The sequence below is a fragment of the Ctenocephalides felis genome, unplaced genomic scaffold (assembly GCF_003426905.1).
Source record: "Ctenocephalides felis isolate EL2017-DRISC unplaced genomic scaffold, ASM342690v1 CF-g0.4_SCAFFOLD_00868, whole genome shotgun sequence".
NCBI classification, from domain to species: Eukaryota; Metazoa; Arthropoda; class Insecta; order Siphonaptera; family Pulicidae; genus Ctenocephalides; species Ctenocephalides felis.
In genome coordinates this window covers 1-11054 of record NW_020537022.1, presented here as the reverse complement: position 1 = coordinate 11054, position 11054 = coordinate 1, and the positions used below count along the sequence as shown (strand labels likewise).

Sequence of the window (11054 nt, the reverse complement as noted above, 5' to 3'; positions counted from 1 at the left end):
TCCACATTTAAGCTCATACTACCGAACCGAATTTACAAAATCAAAAACTGTTCGAAAGAAATTAGTTGGGAATGATACTGAATAGTGTTAGGTGAAAATCTACCGAGCCGTTTTCTTGTAATTAACTGTTGAAAAAAAAATTTAGGCCAATTTTTATGGAACTTTTTCTGGCTATATATATCATGTTCTTATAGGACTTACTGAATTATTACCCAGACAGCACGAGATGATCTATGGATCATCCCTAGACTATCCGCATGCGGACATTCTTCGTCCGCAGGACCATCCAACGGTACGTCCCGCTTGTCCAAGCCTTATCCCTGAACTGTAACTATGTCCGCTCCTAGCGATAGCCGCAGGATATCCCGCGCGGGATACTCCGTCCGTAAGTAGGATAGGAATAGGATAGGAATCGGACATGCATTGTAATGAATTCTGGGGCATTTTAATTCATACTTTCTACCTAAAAATAATATTTTTACTTAAAATATAATAAGAAAGAGGTCATTATTTGAAAAAAAGTTTATTTCTCAAAATTAGTTTATAAAATACAACTTTAATGAATTATAAATTATAAATATAATACTGCCTCAAAACTGCATTGCTTTTCTGAAACATAAAACAAATAATTAAAGCTGATCAACATTAAAACCAGTACAAACATTACATTATATATATATATATATATATATATATATATATATATATATATATATATATACATGAATGAGTCAGAGCCAATACTTAGTTGTCTGCGAAATAACACTTTGTTAGGCATGAGCACAATTTTTAAAAACTCGATAATCTGTAATTAGTAGAAGATTGGTTACACCTCACTAATAGCGAAACATATGTTCTTACAAAATACCTCTATCGATTTCTCGAGTCAGCTTGTCACAAAATTTGCACTTTCTTCTCGCTCCTGTCTGGATAATATCTTTAGTCAACTGCTCTCAAAAAATTCTGCATCTAGCATTGAAATAAATATCTTATTATTACTAATTTGTATATCAAAACTCTAATATTTGGGTATAATATAATACAAATTATTTAATAATATATATACCATTTACTTTATTCACATATAATGAAGTACCACATTTTCTCGGTACTGATATCACTTATACAACAGCTTCCTCGGTGAATGTAATCAGTCATAGGTGATGGAACTGACAAAATAAAGCATTGATTCTTGCTCTAATTACATGATGAGAGTATAACGTTTGCTTATTCCTTTCATCATATTTATTCACTCATATGGGATTCATATATTTCTTCATTGTTGTTTGCTTCATCTAACAATAAGTGCATCTCCGCTTCTGTCAGACTTCTCGACTGTGCTATAATGATTTCAATATATAATACATATATATTATAAGCATTTACATTTATTTAATTTGATTGAATAATTATGATTTATATGTAAATTTAAACTCACCATAAGAAGCCAAAATTCTGGAACTGAAGAACATTTTTTTGACACTCAGACTTTTATTTTTTCTGCTTCTTTTATCCGTTTCCAATGGGGTCCAAAGAGCTAACTTTTTAGAAAACGTAATCCAATATCATTGAAGATATTAATGAAATCACTAAATCTTACCACGCGAAAATTTTAACCTCATTTTTACTAAAAGAAAACTCATAATTAGTAAAATGTTAACATTTTTACTATATTACAATTGAAGTTATAATATTCATACTTACAGTGCATTTATCCCGTAATATTATATATTAATTAAGATAAAAATATATTTCGGCGTCTGTGAAAAAGCACTAACAATAAACTTAACCTAAAACTGAAGTGTTTGAAGGAAACACTAGCGCCGATGGTCACACAACATGAACTATTAGCAACGCGCTAAAGGGAGAGGGACATTCATCCTTCGCCGCTGTCCCATCTTGCGGATAAGCAAGCTGGTCCATGGGACCATCCTGCTTATCCAGATTTGGGAGTCCCGATGCGAACAACGCTAGGAAGTTCCGTGGGATATGCGCGATATCGCAACGGTGTAGCGGACAAGCGGGATACTCCCAGGATGGTCTCATGCTGTATGGGACGGCCTTACGACAAGTAGTTTAATTTTAAAAAATCATCAAAATTTGAAGAAATGAGTAGTTTTTTTTGACGTTTGTTAAAAATAAAATTAGATAATTTAGTTGGTATAACGATAATGTACTTAGTCTTGAACATAGTAAACCATTAAAGTCCTACGGAAACTGGTTATTATTGATTAATTAAAATTATTGATTTTTGAAAATTAGCTTTTAGAAAATACTCCGAGTTAACGTGTTCGTTTGCAATGATGTGTAATAAATCCACTCGAAACACTTATAATCACTCATAAATTAATTTATGTATCATGGATTAAGGGGTTAGGGGTACTTGGAATTTTTGAAAAATCGATTCTTATATTTTTGCATTTTCATTAAGTGTAATATTTTGAAAATGTTCTCTGAAAATTTCAAGTTGATCCGATGATTACTTTTTGAGTTATTGGACTCTTACCAGCGCGTTGACGCAAGTGGAGAGCTCGATACTTATACTCAAAATTATTCTTCCTCACATCCTGATGTTTTAAAAGCTTTTAAACCGATTTAAAACGATCTCAGCAATGATAATTTACTTTCAAAATGTGTAGTTCAAGATTGAATCCATAATCAGAAAAAATTAAGAGCTTCAACCAACTAGCCTAAAAAATATGCCTAAAAACCGTGAATACTAGTTCTACTATCGTACAAATTGCTGAATACATATACATAATCATTACTATTGATTATGGGTACCCTAGGATCTAATTGTGGGTATAATTCCCATTGGTATGCTGAAAAATTGGATGCTGCATGTGTGAAAGTAGCAGAACAGCGCGCCCACGAGACGACACGGGAGGGCAGAATGCTTCGTAGGCAACACCAAATGGAAATTTTGGATACTTCCACAATGGCTGAAGAATTGTTATATGGCCCAGGAATAGATGACTCGGTGTAAATAAATTAATAATTCGTATTTCTGTACGTAAATCCAATGTAAAACTTTGAACGCGTTTTTCTCAAAACTATGTTTTTTGAATCGGTGACCACTGTAACTCAAAAACCGCCTAATAAATTTTAATGAAATTTATACAGCTTTTAGAATACATAATAAACTCGTGCCTGATCGAAGGATTTTTATTTTTTCAAAAATTTGAATTTTTTAAGACCAATTAACTGTTGATTTTTTACCCAAAAATCTAGATTTTTTCTTTCTGATGCTGCCATTTTGTTAATTTTTGCAAAAAAAAGAAAACCTTCGATCCGGCCCTGGATTAACTATTCATAAAACTATTTTTTCAATTTGATTGATTTTAGATGAATCTCCAAGGAGTTATGATGGTCACCGCCAGGACCGTTTTTCGAAACAGGGTCAACAAAAACAGCCAACTTTGGGAATATTGATTTTTTTTTTCTGAAATTTTTGTTACATCAAGTCAAAACATTGTATAATAATGCTGTGTTAATATTTTTGTAGAAAAACATCGTTTAATAACAAAAAAGAAATACTGAAAACACTCATTATTTCGTGCCTGCAAGTACCCCTGACCCCTTAATTCGATTATTCACACATATCGAGAAGTTCATGTAACTTGCCTCAAGGCTAAATACCAAACCAACTAGTTACAGTTTGTACTCATGTTAAAAATGTGGATATGTGAATACAATTTATTTACAGTGCAAATTCTTCATTACAATACTAAAACGATGGCAACAAATATCACAGAAAAATGGAAAGTGTCAGCAGTGCGAACATGCATTATATTACATGATTTCATCATCCAAATAGGTCGTGCACAAAAAGAAGTTTTTCCAGCATTCCAATTTGCAATGAAACTAGTGGGGTGGGTGGCATCGTGCCTTAAGGCAAATTGCTGGAACTTTCCGTACCGTAACGAAATGTTCGAGGATTACTGAATGTTTTCAAATAGATTATTATAAATATTGTAACATTGTCTAATATTTATAATATTATATAAACTGAATTGCAGAGTTGAAATTATTTGTAAAGTATATTACAACAATAGTCAGAATTAAAAATAAATATTTTCGATATACAAAAAACTAAAAAAAAAAAAAAAAAAAATGGCACAATTTTTTTTTCCAAAATCGATTATTTTGTTAAGACAAGCAGAAAGTTCTTTGAATCATTTAAATCGGACGCTTAGTTCTCTCAAAAACTGCCATTTTTTACATATTTAGCTCCGTATCTTCAAAATGACTGGGCCTGCCTTTGCCAAAAACTAATAAACACTTCTCCCAATCACTACTAATTGAATGTTTTTTATCATTCAAATCGGATACTTCGTTTTCTCAAAAATACGATTTCTATTTTCTGCACTCTTTGCTCCGTATCTCCGAAACGGCTGGACCTGCCTTTGCCCAAAACTAATCAGCTCTTTTCCCTATCAATAGGAATCGAATGTTTTTTGAACTATTCAAATCGGTTGATCCGTGCGCCCTAAAACGTGACTGGAAATTTGTATCCACACATACATACACACACACACACACATCCATTTTTTCTGAGGTATGCCAAAACGTTCAGAAACCTTCAAATCGTCGAGAAATGTAAAAATTTTCAATTCCGATTTTCGGCTCATTACAATAACTTATCCTACGGGAAGTTAAAAATTAAAATGTTTTAACATATCCCACATACAGAATTTTCTTTATGTTGTTCAGATACTAATGCTGTTATTGATCGGGTCTTTTTCCAATTACTTCCCGAAAATACTATTTACAAATCATGGTGATAACAAAGATGCCACTAATTTGGATACACGATTGCAAAAAAAGAAAGTCAAAATAAACACATTGAAATTTATTACAATATGAACTCATGTTAAAAATGTGAATATGTGAAAGAAAATTAAGAAAGAAAAAATGTCCTATAGCTATATAACAATCCGGAGAACTCTCAGCATAAAACATTTCACGGAAACTAATTTTTAAATTGCAACTTACGGATAATAAGCTAAATTATAATCATTTAGAACTCCAAGATGGTTATTGATTATATAATTAATAGAGAAAAATAACAAGATGAATTTAAACAATATTTGCTATTTGTTTATTGCTTATTAATTTATATACATTTATGACATGAGATATTAAAGAAGAAATACTAATTTCATTGAGGAAGAAATTCGTCGACTACTAAATTATTTCAAACAAAATTCTTTGAAAAATAAAATACTACTAATGTCTAATTTCTTTAGTTGTGAATACATTCAGTAAAAACAAATGTACTATGCATTTTTAGACGTTTCTGAAAATCCTTTATTGTTTCAATATATTAATGTTTACATAGCTGATAAAATTTTTATTAGTTGAATCTATATTCAACGTAAATATTTATAACTATAATTAATATATAATGTAATAAAGACTGAGAAATATATATCGTTTTTTGTATCATTTATCACCTAGAGACGCTTGTTATACCTTTATATTGTCTTCATATTTAGTGTTCAACATTAAGCATAAATGCACAGTTCAATATATTATAGAATCGATTGTATTAAGTTGGTGACATACATTTTACATAAATGTCGTGTTATAAATTTTAAGCAACGAATTTTTTACTAATTATTTGTTTTAAAGTTTTTAACATTTTATTTAATTTAGTAGAATTTTTTAATATATTTTAAGAATTAGAACAAGAAACTAGTTGGTTTGGTATTTAGCCTTGAGGCAAATTACATGAACTTCCCGATATGTGTAAATAATCGACTTGATCAAAAAATGTGTAAAAAATATACTTCGTCAATCCTACTTTAAAAAAAAACGATAATAATTTTAGCAAAGTTTGACGAATTTTTAAAATTAAACTACTTGTTGTAAGGCCGTAATATTACAGTAAGTTCTATAAGACCATGATGTATATCGCCAAAAAAAGTTCCATGAAAAACGGCTTAAATTTTTTTTAACAGTTAATTACAAGAAAACGGCTCGGTAGATTTTCACCTAAAATTAATCAGTACCATTCCCATCTAATATCTTTCGAACAGTTTTTGATTTTTCAAAATCGGTTCGGTAGAATGAGCTTAAATGTGGACGAAAATTTAACACTTTTTTTCAACATTTAATTACAAGAAAACGGCTCGGTAGATTTTCACCTAAAATTAATCAGCATCATTCCCAAATGATATCTTTGGAACAGTTTTTGATTTTTCAAAATCGGTTCGGTAGGATGAGCTTAAATGTGGACGAAAATTTAACACTTTTTTTCAACATTTAATTACAAGAAAACGGCTCGGTAGATTTTCACCTAAAATTAATCAGCATCATTCCCAAATGATATCTTTCGAACAGTTTTTGATTTTTCAAAATCAGTTCGGTAGGATGAGCTTAAATGTGGACAAAAATTTAACACTTTTTTTCAACAGTTAATTACAAGAAAACGGCTCGGTAGATTTTCACCTAAAATTAATCAGCATCATTCCCAAAAGATATCTTTAGAACAGTTTTTGATTTTTCAAAATCGGTTCGGTAGGATGAGCTTAAATGTGGACGAAAATTTAACACTTTTTTTCAACAGTTAATTACAAGAAAACGGCTCGGTAGATTTTCACCTAAAATTAATCAGCATCATTCCCAAATGATATCTTTCGAACAGCTTTTGATTTTTCAAAATCGGTTCGGCAGGATGAGCTTAAATGTGGACGAAAATTTAACACTTTTTTTCAACAGTTAATTACAAGAAAACGGCTCGGTAGATTTTCACCTAAAATTAATCAGCATCATTCCCAAATGATATCTTTCGAACAGTTTTTGATTTTTCAAAATCGGTTCGGTAGGATGAGCTTAAATGTGGACGAAAATTTAACACTTTTTTTCAACAGTTAATTACAAGAAAACGGCTCGGTAGATTTTCACCTAAAATTAATCAGCATCATTCCCAAATGATATCTTTCGAACAGTTTTTGATTTTTAACTTCCCGTAGGGTAAGTTATTGTAATGGGCCGAAAATCGGAATTGAAAATTTTTACATTTCTCGACGTTTTGAAGGTTTCTGAACGTTTTGGCATACCTCAGAAAAAATGGATGTGTGTGTGTGTGTGTGTGTGTATGTATGTATGTGTGGATACAAATTTCCAGTCACGTTTTAGGGCGCACCGATCAACCGATTTGAATGGTTCAAAAAACATTCGATTCCTATTAATTGGGAAAAGAGCTGATTAGTTTTTGGCAAAGGCAGGTCCAGCCGTTTCGGAGATACGGAGCAAAGAGTGCAGAAAATAGAAATCGAATTTTTGAGCGAACGGAGTATCCGATTTGAATGATCTAAAAAACATTCAATTAGTAATAATTGGGAGAAGTGTTTATTAGTTTTTGGCAAAGGCAGGCCCAGCCATTTTGAAGATACGGAGCTAAATATGTAAAAAATGGCAGTTTTTGAGAGAACTAAGCGTCCGATTTAAATGATTCAAAGAACTTTCTGCGTGTCTTAACAAAATAATTGATTTTGAAAAAAAAAATTTTGTTTCAATTTTTTTTTTTTTTTTTTTGGTATTTTGTATATCGAAAATATTTCAGATTTTATTTTTAATTCTGACTATAGTTCTAATATACTTTAGAAATAATTTCAACTCTGCAATTCGGTTTATATAATTCTTATAAATATTACACAATGTTACAATATTTATAATAATCTATTTGAAAACATTCAGTATTCTTCGAACATTTCGTTACGGTGCGGGAAGTTCCAGCAATTTGCCTTAAGGCACGATGCCATAATTGCCTCAAGACAGAATTCCACTTACAGCTAGTTTAAAATCGGTTCGGTAGGATGAGCTTAAATGTGGACGAAAAGTTCAACACTTTTTTTCAAATTACAAAGAAACGGCTTGGCAGATCGTTGCACAAAATTGACAAACGATAGTCCTCACCGAAATACATCAAATGGCTTTTAAATTTTTAAAATCGGTTCAGGCGTTTTTGAGAAAACGTCGATCAAAAGTCTAATTTTGATCTGACAAATGCCAAAAAGACCATACTGATTTTTGCAAACTTTGACGAATTTTTAAAGCTGAACCAGTTGTCGTAGGACCGTAATATTTTAGTATGGCCTAGAAAACTATGGTATCTATTGTCAAAAAAATAATCATAAAAATAGTCAAAATTTTTTTTTTAAAAACTTTATTACAAGAAAACGGCCCGGCCGATCTTTACCAAAAACTAATCAGCACGATTCCCAACCAATATCTATCGAACGGTTTTTGAATTTTCAGAATCGATTCAGAATTGCGGGCTAAAACGTGGACGAAAATTTTTTTACTTTTCTGCAATTTACAAAGAAACGGCCCGGCCGATCGCCGCCCAAAACTCAGAGACGATAGTCCTTATCGAGATACATCAAATGGCTTTTAAATTTTTGAAATCGGTCCAACCGTTTGGAGAAAACGTCGATTTACGGCAAAAAATCTGTTCACACACACACACACACACATACACACACACACACACATACTTTTTCCAAATTTGGTCTCATTTGATTCAGAATGGCTCGAAACGTCGAGAAAACATAAATTAGCGATTCGGATTTTTTGATGAAAACATAAACTTCTCCTTCGGGAAGTTAACAAGCTGAAAAAAATTAAAGTTTTGAGGAAAATTATGTTTAAATTACACATTATGATTATGTGTTACTTTGATTATCATTTAATCTTTTTATTACTTTCTTATTTGCATCATATTTTCTTATAATCAATTTTTTCTATGTGTTTGCGTTATTTTTTAAGTTATCTGTTTCATACATTTTTTTAAGCTTATGTTAGTAATAAGTTAAATTTGAATGCAACGGTCATCAGTGCGAACATTGATGTATGAAGTAGGCTATGATATAAGTAATATTGGTTGATTAGTTAACATAAGGATTAATGCTTTGTTTGATTACTCTCTTTTATCTATGGTTTGAAGCTTAATGCCGAATCAAAGTTATTGTGAAAGATAGTGAGAATACAGAGTTATTGAAGAAGTGTAGTGTTTTAGTGTGATTTAGGAGAATCACAAACTCGAATACAGAGTTATTGAAGAAGTATAGTGTTTTAGTGTGATTTAGGAGAATCACAAACTCGAATACAGAGTTACTTAAGAAGTATGGTGTTTTAGTGTGATTTAGGAGAACACAAACCCTATATACAGTAGTATATCTATACTATATAAATCTGATACCAGCTGTGCACGATGCCGAGAAGAAATAGACCTGACATGGTCGTCGAAGTCGATTAACACGCCTAAACGTGCAGTGACACTAGGTCTCCTACTATTGAGAAATAGTAGTAAAGAGCTACACTAGCTTCCACACTATTAGGGACCCTAATGTGTGGAGGGGGTCAGGCTACCAGGTATATAACGAAAGCAGCTACCATTCTCGCTCTCTTTTATCCTCTACAGGTCGAGCAGTCAACATCTGGAAATACTAGAAAGACCAACCGAAGAATACCCAAGAAGACTTTGTAAATTATTATATTTATTTTGTAATAAACTTTATTTTTTATTTATAATTGTAGTGTCTTGATTTTTATATGTGGGACCACCCCACATAATTGGTGACCCCGACGCGGAATTGGACCACATAGCGTGTGAACTGAACTACCATAGTGGACTATCCGCACAGAGGACAAGAAAATACAACTAATGAATGAAAACATGCAGGATTCTAAAGGTGAACTGGATGCAATCTCACGCACTCCGCATCTACCGCCATTTTTGATTGAGAAACCAACATTGTGGTTCACAATAGTCGATGCAATATTTTCTCGATGCCGCATCTTTAATGACCTGGCTAAATATGAATATGTAATAGCTCACTTAGAATGCAAATATTTACTCCAAGTAGAAGACGTAATAAACTCTCCGCCTGCAGAGAATTATACATAAAACTAAAGGAGGAATTAATCAAAGGCTATCAATTTCCGAACGGCAAAGGATAAGACAATTACTTCTGCAAGAAGAACTTGGTGATCAAAGTCTTCTCAGTTCCTACGTCACCTTCGTTAGTTGGTCGATCAATACAGTCGACAATTCACTCCTACGAGAAATCTGGATTCAACGACTACCGGTACAGACTCAACAAATATTGCAAACCCAGATCAATGCAGACCCTAGAAGAACTTGCATCGCTCGCCGACAAAATATGTGAGATTGCACAACCGCCAGTATCCCAGCAACTAGTAACAACCAACAGCAAGACACCATACAAATACAAATTGATAAAAATGATCCACTAACACAGAGTGTGGAAGATCTTACAGAGCAATTAGCTAAGTTCACCTATCGTAGCAGACTCAACCTATCAGCAAAGTGCTTCTAGATCGCGCAACCGAAATACATTATGTTGGTACCACGCCAAATTCGGAAAGAAGGCAAAAAAATGCGAGAGTCATTGTTCGTTCAGAGAGGAAAACTCGAACGGCAAGGAGTGATGGCGACCTATCCTTGCTCTTCATCAAGCCGTCGCCTCTTCATAAGTGATCGCAGAACTAAGGTACAGTTTTTGGTCGACACAGGTTCAGACATTTGCGTGTATCAAAGGCGCTTAACTGCTAAACTTAATCCACAACTAAACTATACTTTGTCTGCAGCAATGGAACCAACATACGCACGTACGGGGATATTTTTTACAATTAGATTTTGGACTAAGAAGAAATTTTACTTGGAGATTCATCGTAGCAGACGTAACAATGCCTATACTTGGAGCAGACTTTTTGGCGTACTACAATATCATTATCGATATAAAGAATTCTCGTCTACATGACAACCTGACATCACTGTCATCTCAGGATGTGTTCACATTCTCTCGGATACCAAGTGTCAGTCTATATTTGGAGATAGTGCATACAATAAATTATTAGCACACCCTGTTCCAAATGCTCAAATAGCATTATTTAGTGATGTATCCAACCATTCTATCGGTGCAGTATTACAGCAGTACATCAATGGCACTTGGCAACCTTTGGGCTTCTTTTCAAAAAAACTATCTGAGAAAACAACAACTTTGGCCAGCATATTATCGAGA

The 11054-nt window shown here is 32.7% G+C and overlaps 1 long non-coding RNA gene across 1 annotated transcript; it reads right to left on the bottom strand.

Moving 5' to 3' along the window:
• Positions 1 to 750: 750 nt before the first annotated feature.
• LOC113365303 lies at positions 751 to 1320 on the bottom strand. The gene is made up of 3 exons (XR_003366207.1): positions 1067 to 1320; positions 869 to 969; positions 751 to 805 (listed from the first exon to the last, which is right to left on the bottom strand). It is a non-coding gene; the product is annotated as an uncharacterized LOC113365303 (long non-coding RNA).
• Between the last annotated feature and the right edge of the window lie 9734 nt (positions 1321 to 11054).